This window comes from Chamaea fasciata, unplaced genomic scaffold (genome assembly GCF_029207755.1).
Source record: "Chamaea fasciata isolate MVZ Bird 193981 ecotype frontalis unplaced genomic scaffold, bChaFas1.0.hap1 SCAF_10, whole genome shotgun sequence".
In the NCBI taxonomy this organism is placed as follows: domain Eukaryota; kingdom Metazoa; phylum Chordata; class Aves; order Passeriformes; family Sylviidae; genus Chamaea; species Chamaea fasciata.
This window is the reverse complement of record NW_027094095.1, coordinates 11,080,306-11,099,249: the sequence shown is the minus strand read 5'-3', so window position 1 is coordinate 11,099,249 and position 18,944 is coordinate 11,080,306. Positions and strand designations below refer to the sequence as shown.

The 18,944-nt window shown below is 39.5% G+C and overlaps 1 long non-coding RNA gene across 4 annotated transcripts in view; it reads right to left on the bottom strand.

Annotated features, from left to right (window-relative positions):
- LOC136294508 (uncharacterized) overlaps nt 1-18,944 on the bottom strand; it is a 245,813-nt gene that overhangs the window by 21,971 nt on the left and 204,898 nt on the right. For all 4 annotated transcript variants that reach the window (XR_010722433.1, XR_010722430.1, XR_010722431.1 and 1 more), the window contains 2 exons: nt 1,301-1,392; nt 85-223 (listed from right to left, as the gene is read on the bottom strand). This is a non-coding gene — a long non-coding RNA (uncharacterized lncRNA). The remainder of the gene's footprint in view (nt 1-84; nt 224-1,300; nt 1,393-18,944) is intronic.

Here is an 18,944-nt window from a genome sequence, read left to right as displayed (position 1 = left end):
AGAGAAAAAATGAGATAGTAACGAATCCTTTTTACATGCAACTCTTTTTGGTTTTGACTAAATCTTTTCATTTAAACACAGCACCTGAGGTCATTTGATGCTCATATCCATGGCAATTACACAACATCTTAGCTGGTGGTCTGGGTTCATTCCTCTCTGGGCTCTGGTAGCTGAGGAGAGGTTGTCCATTACAACTTGGAGATGACTCTGGAAACTCAGCATGCTGGATAAAACAGACATCAAGTTGCTAAATGCACCACACCTCGGAGACATAAAGATTTAATAGCACTTCTCCACTTTGTTTGGCAGTATTACATTAGAGTGGTTCTTTCCATAATACATATTAAATTAATTTTATTCCCTGTTGCAGCATATCCTTCATCTCCCCCATGCAGAGACTGGTGCATACACATTTTTCCAGGGCAAGGCTTTTCCTATTAATAGACAATTTGGCTCCGCACACTGAGATGAACGAACAAGGTTTGGAGTGCCTAATTTAAGGGACCATATGTCATAAGCTATAGTATCCTGTTAGATGGGAATAAAATATAGAAAGATTGAGAGGAAAAATAGCTTCCTACCATTAGCTGACCTCAGACTAAAATTTTCAAAGATGTTTATTTAAGTGGGCTCAAAACTATTTACTTATTCTGTGCATCATGTGAAGTTATGCATACTTCTGATGTATTCTTGATGGGGGTGCTCCCTCAGAAAAGAAACTTCTGAGTGTTACCACAAGACAAAAATAACACAGTGATCCTGATTTTTTTTTTCCTGGAACTGCCTTCAAAGTGTGGCCAGCTTCACATTTTTCTGCTTTGACTTTCCAGCTTGTAAAAACTGGAATACAGTTGTTTACTGTTTATTTAGTGCCCTGTGATTGTAGGATATTGCAAATTTTCCTTTGCTAATGTAAAATACACTGGTGGATGAATGTCCTTTTTTTTAGCAAATTATATTAATTACTATTATTGTTTAACCAGCCCATCTCAGCTGCACAGTTCAAAGAAATGTGCTCTTTCAGACTCTTAGGGTGGTTATATAATCAGCATGCCTCACAAATATTTGAATGATTAGAGCTAGCAATCATATTTTCCTGGCAAGTTGTCCACTTTTGGGTGCAAACAGAGTCAGAACTAGAAAATGTAAAAATCAGCATTTCCATTTACTTTCTCTTGCTCATCCCATACATTTCTACTGTTTTTTTTTCCTTCTCTGCTTTGTCTTTCTCTAAATATCTCTTGAAAAATATCATTCAGGTAAGGGAACGGGTAAGACCATGACCAGCTGACAGGCATACCTGTTGCATTTCTATTTTTAGGATGTGCTATTCCATACTTCCAGTTGAGTTCCAACTTCCCTTCCCCTTATGGTCCAAATTGGCAGTCACAGCTTTGTGTTGGTATGAAAAACAGAAAAGGAAGACATTTCATAGCTAACATAACTCACAGTTTCATTGTTTTCTTCTTACACTCCTTGTGACCAAGAGAAGCAGAATGAAAGAATTACTCTATCAAATGAAAAGGAAAAAAGTTTGGAGATAAAAAAATTATTTGGACTGAAGAGGAACTTTGTGCACATATTTTAACCAGTAATTATTTGGCTGCCTTATGAATCTGTAATACTGAATATTGCCTGCATCCAGACACTCAAAAAGCAGATATTAATAAAATGTAATAAATAAAACCACACACAGAGAGAAAAATATTGTTACAATAACATATTCACATTTGCAAACACTACAGACACTCCTCACCTTTCTTTTTGTCTTAATTTAATTACAACGTGGAGTCAAAAGTGATGCCCAGAGTTAAGAGCCCAACAGCTCTGGGAATAGGGAATAAGGCTGATTTTAATCAACAGCAAAAGCTATGCAATACAATGGGCTGTGATGCAGCACACTGCCCAAGAGAAAACATTCCACTGCCCCAATCCTAAAAACCCTTTGGTGCCGTGTGCCTGTGGGAGGTGTCCTTGAGGACCAAACCCATGTCTGTGGGAACCCATCTCTAAGGGCAAGAACAAAATTCAGAACATGGCCTCTGATTGCAATTTAGATGTCTCAGTCCTGCTGTATTTCAGTGGAATACGTCACCCCATCACCTGGGAATTTCTGGCCGTTTGGCTGTGTGGCAGCCCACCGAAAGGTAGATCCACTCTGTATTCCAAAGCAGAGCTCAGGGCTGAGGCCTGACACTTCCCAGGCATATATGAATAGGTTCACCTGCATCTGTGCCATGCTTCCTGTACATTTGGGCCACGCTGTCCTTGGGTTTTGCAAAAGGGAAGGTAAATATTTTGGTATTTGTATTTAAAAATGTCAGGGAAAAGACTTTTTTGTTTAATGTTTTCTATTTTACTTAGACTTATGGAGATGTAATTTAGGGAACCCTATTGGCAAGTGTCATTGGAGTCTAGCAAACAAGGCTCTGGAGTTGCACTGCTGAATCTGCTCAATGCAAAAGAAAAACTGAAAAGTCAGGCTTTGGCTGACTGTGTTCCCTTTGAAGAAAGAATTGTGATTGTTGGCAGAGGAAGGAAGGAACTAGGACAAAACAAGGAAAGGAAGAAGCTGGTTTTTTCTTTCCTTCAGTCAGCTCCTTAATTTTTGCTGCCAATATTTTAAGTCTAATTTACAAGTTAAACATAAATCTATTTATATATTATTTAAAATTAAATTGCAGAAAATTACATTGATTGTGTGTTGAAATCTTTGAGTACTGAGAGAAGGGAAAATGAGGCAAATGAACATGAAGCAAAGGTCATTTTGCTGTCAACAGAAAATAGCCCCACTCAGAAAGAAAAAAAAATCCATTTACATTTAATATATTTTTAACTCAGTACATATTTCGTTCTTTTGTAATGTCATTTCTTATTGCAGAGATATAGGCAGAGATCTAAAGTATCTAAAATTAGTCTACAACTTAGGTGTTTCAACCTCTAGGTAATTAAATGTACCAAAAAATATATCCTTGAAAAAGAAGAGTGAAGAAGACCTTCCTGTAGTCCTTCTTCAACAATGGATTTTGGATATAACTTGGACCATAAGATGTCAAAATAAAAGTATTCTCCTGAGAAATGTGTTAATTGCCCCAGTTATCTAATATACCTTTTCTTAAGACTCTTCATAATAGGAAAAGGATTGATATTATGAGCCAAGTTGTTTAGGAACTTTTCTGCAGCAACTCTTACTGTCCTAATAATTATGAGCAAATTTTGAATACATCAAAATAATTTTCTAATGTCCAGCTGAAAGATATGCATACTTGTTTAATTTATAAATGAGAAATTACACAGGAATACCCCATTACAAAATGTAACCAACACATTGTAACTTGTTTCAAAAAGGACTTGGGCAAGTTTCTGAGAGGAAATAAGGGGAAAAAATGTTTCCAAACATTAAAAAAGACTGCATTGTTTTTATGTTGTCACATTAAAGGTACAGTTCTCACCTCAAAGAAAAGCAAGAATTCAGACTTTTGTATAAAGAGTTTCTAAACTAACGCAGGCCTCTATGAGATTTCCAAGAATCACTTTTAAACTGAAAATGAAAAAAAAACCACTTCTGCAAAATCTGTCCTTCCTGCAGTAAAACTGCTAAAGCAGAACCTCTACAAAGAGGACACAGTGCAGGAACACAGCTAAGACACCTGCAGCAAATTTAGGTAGAGGTAGAAGATAACAGTAAGGATTCAACGTGACCCCATTTCCACTGATGTGTCTTTCATTTATTGGAAGAATAATACCTTCTATGCATTACGTAGAAATTCAACCTTCCTTCTTTTTACTACGTACTTGTGGTACTTATTCTAAAACATATCTTTTCTCTGCCTCTAGAGGAGCACAGGTGGAGTAGCTGCCCCATGCCTAGAAATATAATATGAATCTCTGAAAATAAAAAAAATAGTGAACCACAGAAAATTAAGTAACATTTCAAAGAAAATGTAAATTAGGCAGCCAGACTTTGCCTTTAAAATTTTGGAGTTTTGTTAGTTTATATTCCAAGAAAATCATGTGATCCACCAGATTTTGGAGCAAGCTGTAGTTTTAATATTTAGGCTAAAAAAATCTATGTGACTATAAACGTAGTTCAAAATCTCACTTAAAATAGTATCACCATAAACATTAAGGTGGCCCATTCTCATAACCAAAGTGCAATAGGGAAGGAATCACATCAGTCACTGGAATCTTCAGTTCAGTTGCAAAATACCCTCAGCTACAACTTCTTTGAAAGGGCACTGAAGGTACTGAGCCCTGCACAGAAATTAGTCCTTAACCAGGACTAAAAAACAGTGCTCCAAACATCCAAACATCCAAACAGGCTTTTCTGCAGTTTGACTCAATTTCCTAATGACAGTCAGCTGTATTCTAAAACTCTGGAAATGACTGTGATCATCAACAAAAAGACACTGGGATTTTACTTGGTGCGAATTTCTGCAGGCTGAAAAGCCTTGCAGGATCTTCCAATGGAAGATTAAAGTCAGTGGATATTTATTGCAATGTTTTTCCTCAATATGATAACTGCATTTACTTGGTTGGAGAAGCTGTGATGCTTTTTCAGTAAGTGGTGCTAAGTGTGATCCTGAAGCAAGAGCAAGTACTTATACTTCTGTGGTGTTTCTTTTTTGATCCAAACAGAGGACAGTAATCTCACAAAGCAGAAAAAAGGGAGTAAGTCAGTATTTGATTTATGGTCTCTGTGGAAAAAGGTCATCTTATTGTGGGATCTGAGATTGAACCATGGAGTATTTAATTTTTGGTGGGAAAGAAACAGCCTTCCACTTCCCCAATACATAAAGAAGCTAGCTGAACAATCCAGTTCCTTGAAATACTCAAGAGTGTCAAATCTGTAATGAAAATATTAAATGTTTTCTCTGATCCTTTTTGGGCAAGTATCCTCTGTGAAGACAGTGTCTGGCATGGCTTAAAAACTGTACAGCTCAAGAGCCAACGAAACTAGGAAAGGCAGCAATATCCAAGAAACTTCCTATTCCTTTTCACATGGTGGCACTTAGAATCCCACAGGATCAGGTAGTCTGTGAGGAAAGCGCTGTGTGGTGGAGAAAACAGGTTTATGTTTTTGACATTTTCTTAGAAGAAAAAAAGGTTACAATTTTTTATTATTACTTGGGCCCATTATATTTGAAATAATTCATTTTTAGAAAACAGTGTTTCCCAGCTGATGTGTATCCATCAGGATATCCATCAGGAAAATCAGCGCCATCCTTGATTGGCACTGTCAAATGGAAAACTTTTGCCCCAGTGCAGTCTGGGGACTGAGTATCTGATAGGGAAAGATTTTGGAGACAACATCCCAAAGTTGGTATTTGAATAAATACGTAAAATATAAGTCCCTGCTTGGAAGAAAAAGTCTTTTTCAGGAATCAGAACTTGTAATGCTTGTTGTATGTTTTTCTCTTTCCATCCCAGACCCAAGATTTGCATTTTACCCTAAATCTGACCAGTGTCTGGAAGTGTCTGAGTGCTCTTCTCTCTTGTTCCTGAAAATATATTTCTTGAAGGGTGATTTAAACCCTTCCTTTTTAGTTACATGAAGTTTCATGAGAAAACTTCTGCTGCTAGAGACAGACCTATTAGGGACAGTGAAAATAGAGCAAATGCTCATGATGTGTAAGTCGTTGACAGCACATTCCTTTTTTTAACCTTTTAATATGAGGAAAACTTAAGACATGAGTCACAGGACATTACATTTTAATTTTTCAAAGTATTTGTCATTTAATGAATATGTATTTAGGTCCAGTCAGGGACAGAGTCCAGCTGAAGTTTCAGTGGAACTCTCTTGCTAGCAGCTGAGAACAAAGCCACGGGTGGGCTGGTAAATCCCTGTCCAGGGCACTGACTGTGACCAAGAAAAAGGGAATTACAAGGAGCATATGGAATCACAGTAGTGTATCCAGCAGGACCTGTGCTTCCCCACACTGTCCTTATTCTAGAAGTAGTACAGTAGCACCATATTAGGGACATTTCCTGAAATGAATATCCACACCTTCATCAATAGGGTCTTCAAATACTTTGAAAAAATAACTATTACTCTATCTTTGCTTTATTTCTGAAAGCTATGGACAAGCTCTGTTGTGATGTTGCCTCTGGATTCTCTTATCGCTGACAATAACCGAGGCATTGAACCCCACTGCTGTGCGTTCTGCAGGGGGTAGTCTGAGCAAAGCTTTTTATTTTATTTTCTAGTATGAAAAGATGGGAAAAACTGTTTTGCCAAACCAACATGTAGAACATTAATGATCAATGTCCAAGATGTTTTCAGTGCTGGTTAGCTAGAATTATTTTAGAATTCATCTAGCGGAGTATTTGGAATGAGTCATGTAGAAATGAGTATTTATGTTCCCTCTGACCTCAAACATTCGTGGCCTTGCACAAGGTCACATAAGGAGACTGTGGAAAGCTTCCACATAACTTACTTCTGGATAATTTCTCTCCTTAGTTCAGCAAGCTGTGTGCGTGATATAGAACACATGGTTTTTGGTGCATTCAGAAGCACTATAAGTTCTCATAAAATTCAGTTTATAGCTATTTAATTGTGAATGATTGTAACTGAAAATATAGAAGGAATGTTGGTGCAGAGAGACAAATTGCAAAGGACAGCATTTTGCTGTTGCTGCTGTGGTTATTTTTAAATCTGGCAACGATTCTGTCACCATTACACACACTGTTTTGCCCAAAAAGATATTCCGAAAACAGCATTAAATTCCCAATCCAAAGACTAAGAATTTCAGAAAAATAAAATGCAAAGGCAGCTGTCTAGGTTCTTGAAAATTTTCTTGGATCTCCTAAAATTATTTTTTCCAGAGCTACTGTCTTCTGTGTTTTCCAGACATATTTAGACTTGTAAAAATATTTCTGAGTGTGGTGGTTTAACCCCAGAAGGGAGCTAAGCACCACACAGCCGCTCATCCTCTAGGAGGAAAATTAACTCTATCCCAGCCGAACCCGGCACACAGATACAAAAGCACATACTAAAGAGCATGATTCAGATCAGAAGGACTGATGAGTCAACCACATATGCAGCAACATAATGAAACAAATGACAGGAAAAACTGAAATGGCTGTATAAGGATTTCCTTAAAGCCTGATTAGAAGAAGCATGGATTCCACTGAATATTGTGTTTCATACGGGGAGTTATTTTGCCACTTGGAAATGTGGACTAGCAGGCAGAACCTAGAATGATGAAATTCCAGTACCTAAGAACCACAGACATCTCTGGAATTGTATGCAGTTCTTAGCAGCAAAATGAAAAAGTTCAGAAATCACAACTTTCTAGCACTACATTTTCAAATGTCAGACCGAAAAAACCTGTCCTGCTACAGGACAAATCTTCAAAGACATGAGTGTCTAGAGTGAGAATAATACAAATACCACTTGAAAGAACATTTTTAGATAAATGAAACATTATGAAAAATATCATAAAAATTATATTGTTTGGAAAAAAAATGGGGAGGGGATTGAAAAGGGTGGAAAGCATTAATTCATCTATGTTAGCTTGGAGGACAAACATGAAATTCTTTGTTTATTAAGTTCCATTATGAATTTTGGGTTGCTCTGTTAACCTGAGGCCAAGCCAATAAAGAAGTTTTTTCCTTTCAATTTTTGAATCAATTTTTAAAGGCCTTTAAAAATCCATCCATCAAGTAGGAGCTACTCCTAACAGGGCTGCAACCATTTATACCAGCACAGAATTTGGCCCACTGCTGGAATAATCAATTCATTATTATTCATTCATTAATCAATAATTCATTAGCCAGAAAAAAAAGATGTAAATGATGTTGGAAAAACCTAAGGGTACATCTTTTACTTACTCAGGGGTGGGAGTTTGGTTTTTTTTTTTTTTGGGGGGGGGGTTTCTGGGTTTTTTGTTTGGTTGTTTGTTTGGATTTTTATGTTTGTTTGTTTGTTTTAAAACATAAAAAAACAGGGATTTGATTGGGACACTCATTAGCAGTGAGTTTGGGTGGTCTTCACTCAGCAGCCACAAGAAAGAACTCCACTCAGGAGTCAGATGGGACCGAGGGCAATTTCCTGACTGCTCTCCTGAGAGTGACAGCCACTGATCTGGTGTAATTGTGTCCCTTTCATGTCTTCCCCTCCCGACTGATGCAGACACAACATCAGCAGCAGCTCAGGGTTCTGCAGGGCCATGGATGGGCATGAAGCCTTCCCTCCTCCTTCCTAAGACATGCATGGGATCTTTTACTCCCTGTGGAAGCACCTTACATACTGGATTCAAGATTTGGACCACCAGCTAGCCCTGCCAGAGTTTGTCATATTGAATAGAAACCTGATTTATTGATAAAAGTCCCATTACAAATGTGGAAAGGATCCCATAATGGGAGGAAAGGAATAAAGGAGGAGCCAAATCCTCTCGGTACACAAGACTGAAACTGAGCCTCCACTTGGTTAGGTACAAAAGAGGGAATTCCAAACTACTTGTTTTAGGGAAAGCATCTTAAGCCTGAAGCTACAAGCATTTAAAACTATATAAGATACCTCATAGCTCTTAAAAAGACTTCTGTTTTCTTCCACATTCATAACGCCTATGGCTATCCACTCTTCAGCTGTATTGTGACTCTCATTTATATTCTTGTTATAACCTGTGTCCTTGTTATGCCTAACTATTAATCTGTATCAGCATAAGAATTGCAAAGTATTGTGTAATTAATTTGTTCAAGTGAGCTAGTTCTCCCAGCTCGTAAAAACCATTACTTATAATGGCCATATTAATTACTTACAAGAGTAAGACCAACTTGAGGCTTTGTTAGGCATCCCCTTTTCTAAGAAGAATGTTGTCAAGTGCTGAACTCCCAGGATTCTTTTTCTCACTGTGATTTCCTACTGCTATCAGCATCAGCTAATCTTACGTGCCTTCACAGACCCAGAACACAAAATGACAGTGCTCCTATAGGATGCCCCTCTGTACCACACTTCCCTGAGACTGCCAGGTAGGTATTACAGTTTCCCTTTTTAGAATTCCTTTCAGAGAACTCCTACAGATCTGTAGATGTGAGATTTTTATAAAGGCCTACTGAATTTAGTAAAATACACTGATCTTCTAAAATTGGGTCATTTCACTGAAATATGCTTGTTATAGAGTTATCAAATCCATCTTCCAGGAAAATTGTCAGATCTCAATAACAGCACTTAGTCACTCTTTCCCAGCATGACTCCCACCCTTAATCATCATCAGTAAAGCTGGGACTTGTCTGTTTGATCCTGCTAGAGAAGTTATTAAACCATGTTACTTCAGCTGAGGAACATCCTAATGGGGAAATACCACAAAATAAAGGTTTTCCAAACGAAACGTTTTAATGTAATGCAAGAACGCTTCTAAATCAAAAAGAATGGCCCAAAATTCAAACTAGAAAGTACAGTCATTCTTGTTTATTCCTGTGTATCATCAACATGGAAGAAGTAATAAATGGCATGAAAGACTGAAGACCTGAAAACAGAAAGGGTAAACATCGAGATAGTCAGAAGCTAAGGAACGCGACTTCACCAATTAATGCTCTTATCGTCCATAGCCTAATTGGGCACTTGCATGAACAGTTAATGGCTGAGAATGGAGCAGGGAAAGGCAAGTGACGATCTGTCGCCCTGGATCTCTCGCTGTCAGCCCGGCCGGGCCAGGCGGCTCCCCGAGCAAAGCAGCTGCTCCTGCGGGGAGCGTGCTGCGCCCCGGGGCGGCGTTCTGCCCGGCCCAGGAAACGGGTGGGGGGCTCAAGCTTTCTGCGAGCCATTCTCATATTGTTGGTTCTAATGAGGCAGTACCCCTGTGTGTCTTCACACAGCCCTGCCCTTTCTGCCCTCCTGGAGCGCAGCATTTCAGGCTCTCGACCCTGCCTCTACCTATCCCTCATCCTGAGCAGATCCATGACTCCAGCACGGTTCTCACAGAAGCATATGGCCTACCAAAGAACCAGTGTGAAATGCTAATGTCTTGTTTCTTGAAGAAACACAAAAGAAAGGAAGTTTTTTTTTTAAAAAAAAAAAAAAAAGGCCAACCCCAAAACCCAAAGACAATGACTGGCTGAACACTAACACTGAAAAGAAGCAGCATCTGATTCTGATCCAAGTATTTCTAGAGTAGGAAAGAAAGGTAAAACTGGCTGAAGCATGTGCAAAGCAGTTCATAAAGGCACTCACTGTAAAGCAACGAAATAGTTTGCAATCTGAATATTGTCATATCAATGTCATGGTGATGCAGCAACAAAATAAACCCACTGCATCAAAAGAAAATAAGAACCAAATAATCATACTATGTAGTGTTAACCCCTAGTTTTAATCTAGTGATATTTGTGGTAGAAGGCACAGATATTCTCTGAAAGAGAGACCAGTATACAACATTTCTCTCCTCTCTTTCCTCTGTGTAGGTGAGTGCTTTGAACAGTAAACCCTAGAGTCAGGTTCCTTCTTGCTTCCTTCTATCTGTCTTAGTTTCCTTTCTGCAAACCCCATTCAGTATTTAGAGAAATAAAAAAGTCATAAGCACCAACACTGAGGACAGGACTTCACAGCTTGAAAAGATGAAAAGTCCTTTCTTACATCTTTAACTGAAACCACAATTGTAAATTTATGTTCCAAAATCTTAAAGGGAAAATGTGGTGCTGTTTTTTTTTTTCTTTCACAGGTTTTCCTACATCTGAAGACATTTTTTCCTCTCACTACATGTGCAAAAGTAGAAAGACAAGAGAAAAAAAGCCCAACAACTATTTTTTTAACTAGCATTTGCATCCATTGACAATATTTGCATTGGGCATGTTTAGACATGCCCTTTTTAGAGTTTCCTCAGTTTTCAGAGCAACCACATTCAGATGTTGCATCACTTCAAGACTAGGTGAAAAAGATAACTAAATTATGAAAAGACCCTTTTCCTCACTTGATTAGATACTTTTAATTGGGGTAGCTGATCTAATTGATACAAAAGTATTTAACGCTTTTCCACCTAGTTTCCCACATGCTGCTAAAGAAATTTGTAGGGCCAGTAGGTGAAAATGATTCAGTTTTGAATGCATGAATGTAACATTAATAATACAGTAACAATAATTTTTAAGAATACCTGTTGTTAATTTAAAGCTTAATACTTTATAGTTTTAATATGTTTAATAAAAATAGTTCAAATAATTACAAAGATTCTAATGGATTAATATTTGCTTCCATATATGCTTCTGGAATTGAATATTACAACAGAATTAATATTAAATTGGATTTTATATATTATTCAAGACAAGCCTTTGTCTCTATCCCTTCTGACTAGATAGCAAGCAAGCTGTGGCTGAATGCTGTTTCCTCTTACAGGGTTACAGCATAAACAAGGATCTGGTCACGGTGATTAAAAGGATTGTAAAAGTTACAAGAAACTTTGCAATCAGGCATGAAATTAATTGGTAGATCAGCTACACACTGACTCCATAGGAGAGCAGAAGTCAACCTCCAGCAGCAAAACAAAAACCCACTGCCTCTGGGAACGAAATCCTGGTGATTCCAACACCAGTTCTTTCTGGAGCAAAAGCAATTGCTGCCAAGAGCAGCCAAAGAAGACCAGGACCCACAAGCTTGGCCTGCTGTTCGTATCGACACACTGAGACAGGGATGGCACTGAGCAGGGTCAGGGGAAACAGACATCATTCCTCCCATTCACAGACAGACAATGCACAGCCAGTGGGGGAAATTGTCCACTTCTGATCCTAGTGAGAGCAGCAGAAGCAGCTGCTTTTAGTAGCCAAACTAAATGTAGACTGGCACTGTGCCACAGACATCTCCTAAATGACTTTCTTAGGCAGGGACAGAGAAGAAATCCAGTCAGGTGGTCTCCAAAGCCACTGCCTTAACCACAGCTCCCTTTCCATTGCCCAGCTCTGCCACCTCCTGCTGCCTCTCTCCCTCCGTGGCCGTGCTGTCAGAGGCAATTCACAGAAGAGCAAGGCAAAATGTACTTTGTTAAAAGACCATGCTGTGCAGCTCCCTGTTTTCCTTACTTTTGGATCACTGGAGTGTTCAAAATTCTACCTTCATCAGATTCAATCATCCTCTGTTAAACTCAGCAAAATTCCTCTAAACTACAGAATGACACTTCCTATCAGTTTCTTTATGTTTCACTAAAATAATACAGATATTGTATGTAACCTGCAATTGGAGATTATTGAGGCACATCCTCAGAAGCCAGTTAGAACAAATACCACACTTGGCAATCTCTTTTTGTATAGAAAGAGGGACTGGTTATGCCATATTGCTTTAGTGGGGCTAAATATACATCAGTATACATACAGAAGATACTCAATGGCTGTAACAATAACAGATCTGAGTGATAAGCACTGCAATTCAGCAATATAGCACCACTGTCATTTTTTTGAACTATGGATGAAAAGTATCAAAGAGCATATTTGCACTCTATTATGAAGTAATGAACACATAGAATTCATTTCACATCTCACAGCTAGAATAGTGCTTGTCAGAAGATGCACTTGGATTTTTACGTGCAAAACCCACATTTTTCCTTGTGTGCCTTTTAGGCATACCAAGCCATAGCAGAGTCCACTGGGAGCTATGTTGTTCTAAGAGAATCACGCAAAAAGAAAATATTTGTGTCTTGGAGGCTGTGGGGGTAGGAATGGGGTTTGGATTTCTTTCTTAGCATTCCAGGTCTGATCACTTCAAGTAAAATGGACCAGAACTACATCCTTGTGTTCTTCTTGCCCACTCTAGATAGGGTGTATTTGCTTGAAACAGGGATGGAAATGCCAGTGTTTCGGATTTTTCTGCTGCTCACAGAGACCCTGAAGTGGCTAACAGCTGGCATTTGAGGTTCTTTTTTACCTGACTAAATGACAGCAAAGAGAAATCAATAGCTGTGGGGCCAGACTAGACACTTGCTCTGACTCTCTGCTCTGTTCAGAAGATCCCTGTAGGCTGGCTAGGTCCATATAGTCACTGCAGTGTAAAGGGTACCAGTCTATTTCATGAGCCTTAACTCCTCTTGGCACCACTGCCACAGCATCCTCTTGGAGACTTTTGGCTAGCAGAGAATGTGAGGAGCTGATCTGGACAGGGATACTGAAACAGCTTTCCTTGCACCTTCTGTCCTCCTCAGTACTTGAAGCACAGGAAAGTCCCTTGTATTCAGACAAAGCTTTATGTTAATTAAAATCTAAACAGCAAGACAAATGCAATATTTCCATTCCACATTTAAAAAGAAAAACGTGAATGTCACGAACAGACAATCAGTAACTAAATACTTCACTTCCTAGGGGAAAATTAACTTGAATTCATTGTATTCAACCAGCATTTCTGTTTCTCTGCACTTTAATGTTGGTCATAAAATCTCTTCAAGAGAGGATACAGGTGCTATAGATGATTGCCTGTATAGACAGGAATAGGCAGGAGCCTGCACATTATATTTATTGGCTTGGCTGTTTATCCTTTAGGCTAAGGTCATATGTATTAACCTAGCCACTTCCTAGGTTTATTTTAAAAGGAAAAATAAAACACACGCCTAGAAATGCTAAAGTTTAAATGATTCCAGGTGTGGTGTTCAGTGATCGGTCAGTTGAGCCCTTGTTAAATCTTTTGTATGAGATTTAATTTACTCTGTTTCTGTGAGGCATTGGTGCCTGAGCTATCTGTAGGAGTGCAGCTCTGAAATGGATGAGACCTGCACAACTGGCAGCTGAGAAAGTGACTTCTCACGGCACTGGTACAACACAGGTTCAGCCTGCTGCATCTCTTTTGACATGCTGTTATCAGGAGCAGCTCTGGCTCTGCAAGGGAGGACAAACCAGGGGACTGGAGCTGGGACTGGAGTCAGCAAAGGCACCAGCAAGGGACACAGGCCTAGGTTCTGGTGAAGGCAGAGCCTTGGAGGACAGGGGCATGCGTATGAAGAGAGCAAAAAAGGGGATGTTAGAGAAGAGCTAAAGGGAACATTAGGCAAATCAGGGCAAGCCACACCTCTTTCCTTTCCCTGAGCCTCCTAGCTAGTGCTCAGCTGTGTCACAATGATGGCTCAGCAACAGCAACCACTTGGTATAGGGCTGGGGTGTAAAAGTAGAGCAAGGAACTAGAGGAACCTGTTCGTACTAGGGGAGTAGAATCGGTAAAAACCTGGCCTTGATTTGGGCTCGAGTTATTTGCAGTAGAAAGGTAGATGCTTTCCAGATGAACACATGGAGAGAAAACAGGAATTAAGGGAGAAAAAATGGGATCAACATATTTGAAAGGAGTGGGAATTGCAGTACATATTGATAGATCTTTTAATGGATATTTCATTAATTTGTTTTATGCAGCTTGGACTAGACATTTAGAGGTTCTTTTGCACCACTAAATTATACTGTATACAACTAACCTCATACTGTGTTTGTGGGGAGTAGGTTGGTAAATGGTCATAGTTCCAGTCTTCTGCCTGTGTTGTTTGCTCAGAGACAGCTTCTAATTGGTTGTGTTAAGCATCAATTGTATAACCATTATCACGTAAGAAAAACTGCACCTGAATGTTGGAGAAAGAGAGAGAGTGGGACTCAGAAAAGATCACAGGGAAAAAGATCACAGGAAAGAGCAAGCATTTTAGAGAAGGCAAAATCATGGTGTCCACAAGAGCATGAATGATAGTGACATTTTATTTTCTTTGTATAAATGACTTTTCGACTACGGCACTTGTATCAGGTTCCCCAGAGCTGTATTAATTTTCCAGTTCTGCCACCAGCTTCCAATGTACTTTTACAGACCACTTACTCTTCAAGAACATATAAAATATATGTTACTGGTTTCTAGAAATAAAAATGTGATCACCAGTCCTCTCCTCCCAAATCCAAACTCCATGACCTCCCGGAAGTAAAGCTCTTTTTGAGATTTCAGTCTTCTGAAGATTGCTGAGCACAACCTAAAATCCACCCCGTCTTTTCCTCTGGTGCCTGGGGCCATCTCTTTCCACACCACTCACACAACATAAGGACAGTGCTTAGACACTAGTTTGCTACTTTCGCTGTGGTGGACAGAGCCTCCTCACATATATCCTCTAAAACAAAAAGGCTGAAAACAAGTTGAATTTCCTTAGGTATGGCTAAGCCATATAGCATAAACAGACCTCATTTTTGTCTGCTTTTCGTTTATCCCAAAGAAAAATACTGCCAGGTTATATTTAGCATTCTGAACCAGTCACGAGAAGAAGCACTGGGCAGGGCTTGTGGTTTCTTCAAGCAATCTGCCGATCATGCCATCTTGGACAATTCATTAATTCTCTGTGTAGTGAATTCTTTGGGTTTGCTTCTCTTTAGAGGTCAGTAGAACTCCTTTTCTCTGTTCCCCAAGAGAAAAAAACCTTACCTAGCATGACACCCAGACTCAGCCAGGACAAAGTGTGCCTGGCAGGTCTTTTGTTCCCATCTCCCAGGCCAGAGCTCCTGCACAGCCAGTTTACAGACAAAGAAGATCAGAAAGATCAGAAGTTTGGCACAAGCTCTCTTCCCTTTTAACTTCTTTCCAGCACACCCAGACAACCATATAGGAAACAGATACGTGGTCTGTTCCCACACAGTAAATTGGGACTGTTGCCCGTGGGTAGGGGAGCTGCAGGAGAAGCACAATGACACCAGGTGACCATTCCAGGGTGAGGTGGCTGAAAGGGCAACACTTAGAAGTCAAATTTATTCAGGAACCCTTAATGCCATTATTTAAATGTGGAGCTAATGCCAGAAAAAGGCTTGGGGTTACATCCCATACACTGAGGTTCCTTCGGCTCTCAACCCTCTAACAGGGGAGTCCTCACTGTTTTTATCAGCATATTTCTCCCAGCAGATGGGCCATCATTGCTATAGTTTAAGGGATTCACCTGTAAAACCAAAACAAAGCCTGTTAAGGGATTAGAGAACTTCAAGAATAGAGAAAAGAGCAGCTGTTTCCCTTTGCAGGCCAAGATGGGAAATTTTTGCTTTCAGGAAATGAGTTTAATTTCTAAATACCAAAGAACAGTATGAATCTTTTTCTGATCAAAAGCAGGCTAAATATCTTTCTGATGTGGTAGACATGCCAATTGTTACAGGTAGTTTCAGTAATCAGTATAGAGCCATCCTAATTTTTTTCTTGGAGCAAAAGAAACTTAATTATCTGTAGTTGAGATGGAATTTCTTGAAATGGAGAGCAATAACTGCTAAACAAACAGGCCAAAAAAGAATGAATCTAGTGGAATGGGTTGAAATAGTGAGATATATCATGAAATGTGATTAATGACACCAAGGGAAATATAAAATAACATGTTTCCCTGGAAATGGACTGTAAGTGCACAATGTCTGCACAATATTGTGCATCTGCAGTTCTCTGTCCTGCCACCTAATATCCAAATTGTCTGCCAGTATAAACACAGCTGCTAAATGTCTTCTACAACTGCAAAAATAATGAATCTCCACTTTTTTTCCCAGCTATTGAAGTATATTTTTACAGAGACAAATGCAATGTTTACCCTTGTTCAACAGGAGAAAATGCCAATGCCCAACACGTATGTCTTATTAACCCACGCTGAGAGTCAAATACCATAGATCAAAGAGATGGGATGGCTGTTTTCTAGTATCTTTAGATGGGCTGAGATTTCATGGGTTTGGCTTGAACAGTTTCTCATCTGGTTTCCACACAGACATGTGCCTACCCATCGGTATAAAAGCATCATTTCAGTTGGTTTTGACCATCACTACGACAGAGTCTGGCAGGATTGTGCAGGAAGGATGAGAAATCTTCTTTTTGTAAACTCTGCTTTCCACATTGTGGATTGGCCTGCAGACTCTGCTGGGGAAGAACTGTGCTCAGCTTCTCCCCTGTCTGGAGACATAGGTCTGCAACAGCCGGGGGCGTGGGAGACTCCAAGTAACAATTTTCATGTTATAATACTAGCCTGGACTGTAAGAAGTAATTTAAGATAATTTACTAGGTTGCATTTACTGAAACAACTTCTTTTCAGAAAATATAACTAAGGAAAACCCAAGAAAAATGGAAAATAATAGTCAGGATTTTCAAACACTGTACTCTGCTCAGACTTTGCATAGACAAAGAGAGCATAAATGGGAAAAAAAGAATGAGAGAATAAAGAGATAAATAAGGCTCCCGAAACCTAGGAAGGCTACCAATCCATTTATATGCTTCCTGGAATGCTTAGAACATTTAGTCTTACTGGCCACAAGGAACCACTTTTGTTGTGCAAAAGGTTTCACACATGAACTGAAGCCAAAAGTTTTTTTCATGACACTGTGGGAAGAAAAAAACATTACTGTACAGTTTGGTGAACTACAGACAGAAATTGGTCTGTAGGCCTGCCTGGTAAAACTTTCTGAATTTATGAAAACACTGTCACTCCCCTCAGCCTTCTTCAAATTATAGGCTTGAAATTTACCTCTTCTGTTACAAGAACAGAAAACTGGCACCTAATCATGATTAGGCAAGTATGCAAAGTACTACTGCCACTCTTGATTGGCTAAAAACTATCAACACACTTGTTTTTTGGCAGTTGGTCTCTCCCAACCTATTCTCCAGTTTTATCTTACTCATCCCTTAACAATCATCATCTGGCATGCTGTGGGACAAGGAATATGCTTTTCTCTAGGTATGTACATGAACTAGCTTCAGTCCACCTTTCCCCTGGCTGCAACAGAAATGCCAGGGACATTAACCATAAATGTGAAGGTTAAAATTTATCCTTAAACAAGAAAGCAAGATAGAACATAAATTTTGATAAAATTATAGAAAAAATTACACAAGTAATCATTAAAGACAAATTAGGAAGAATCGGTTGGTCAAACCATCATGAGAAGGAGTAGGATACAACTTTAGTCCTCTGTTGGAAGTTACAGTTGTCTTTCTCTATTTAAATTATTTCTTCCAGATATTCAATTGGAGCTGTTCCAAATCTATTGCTCTGCCAGGCAGAACACAGTTTTTGGGTATCACTTTGCCAACGATCCCCTGTGATCTGGAGTTGTGCTTGACAGAGTTCGAAGCTGTGATGTGGATCAGACTGTTATGCTGGGGAGAGGGGAGGTCCGAGACCTCTATAAAGAATCTTTACAGCAGGTAAGTATTTCTGCACCCTTGCATCTGGATCTTGGAGTACTCTCTTTGGCCATTAGAAGAAAACAAACTGCGGTGGAAATCCAGACTTTCTTGCTGCCAGGCAGCAACACACATTTGGGTGTGTGAACCCAGCTCTCCAAGCTAGTTAGGTATGAGTTTGAACTCCAAGTCTTTGTATTTCTGTTTAATAACATCAGATTTTAAGTAAAGGCTAGAGCTGAAACAAACAGTTGCTCCAGCTGAGAGGCTGTGTTTGCATGCTGTTCCCATCCTCTGGGCTGGCCCCGAGGCGCAGAGCTCGGAAAGCACACAGCTCTGCTCTTCCCAAGCAGCATGGCTTGGGATGCTGCCTCACAGGGGTGGGATAAGGTCGCAGTGCTAGGTACAGCTGTCGGTTGTGCTGCGGTAAAAGCAGGCTAATGCCTTTAAAGTCTGTGGATTTATTCTATCCCACAGTTATTCTGGCATAAATCACAGCAGGAATTTGACTACAGCAGCAATATGGGAAGAGGCGGGCACAAATACAATGAGAACAGACATGCTGAAGACAGTGTCTGATGTTGTGCCCCAAAAGGAGGCAGGAGAGCACAGGGGATAAACAGTGCAGAGCTGAGAGTCCTCCTTGGACATTCTGCCTGGAAAAGCAACAGTTGAGTTGGTCAAGTACCAAGAAAGAAATATAATTGTGCTCTCACGGTTTTTACACAACAGGCATCCATATCACATCATAAAAGAAGTGGGAAAGACTGTCAGTCTCATTTATGATATATTTCCCTCAGTCACTCTGCTTTTAAAAACCCCACAAGTTTCCCATGCTTACAAATCTGCTAAAACACATGGCATTTCACAAAAATAGACAAATATGACT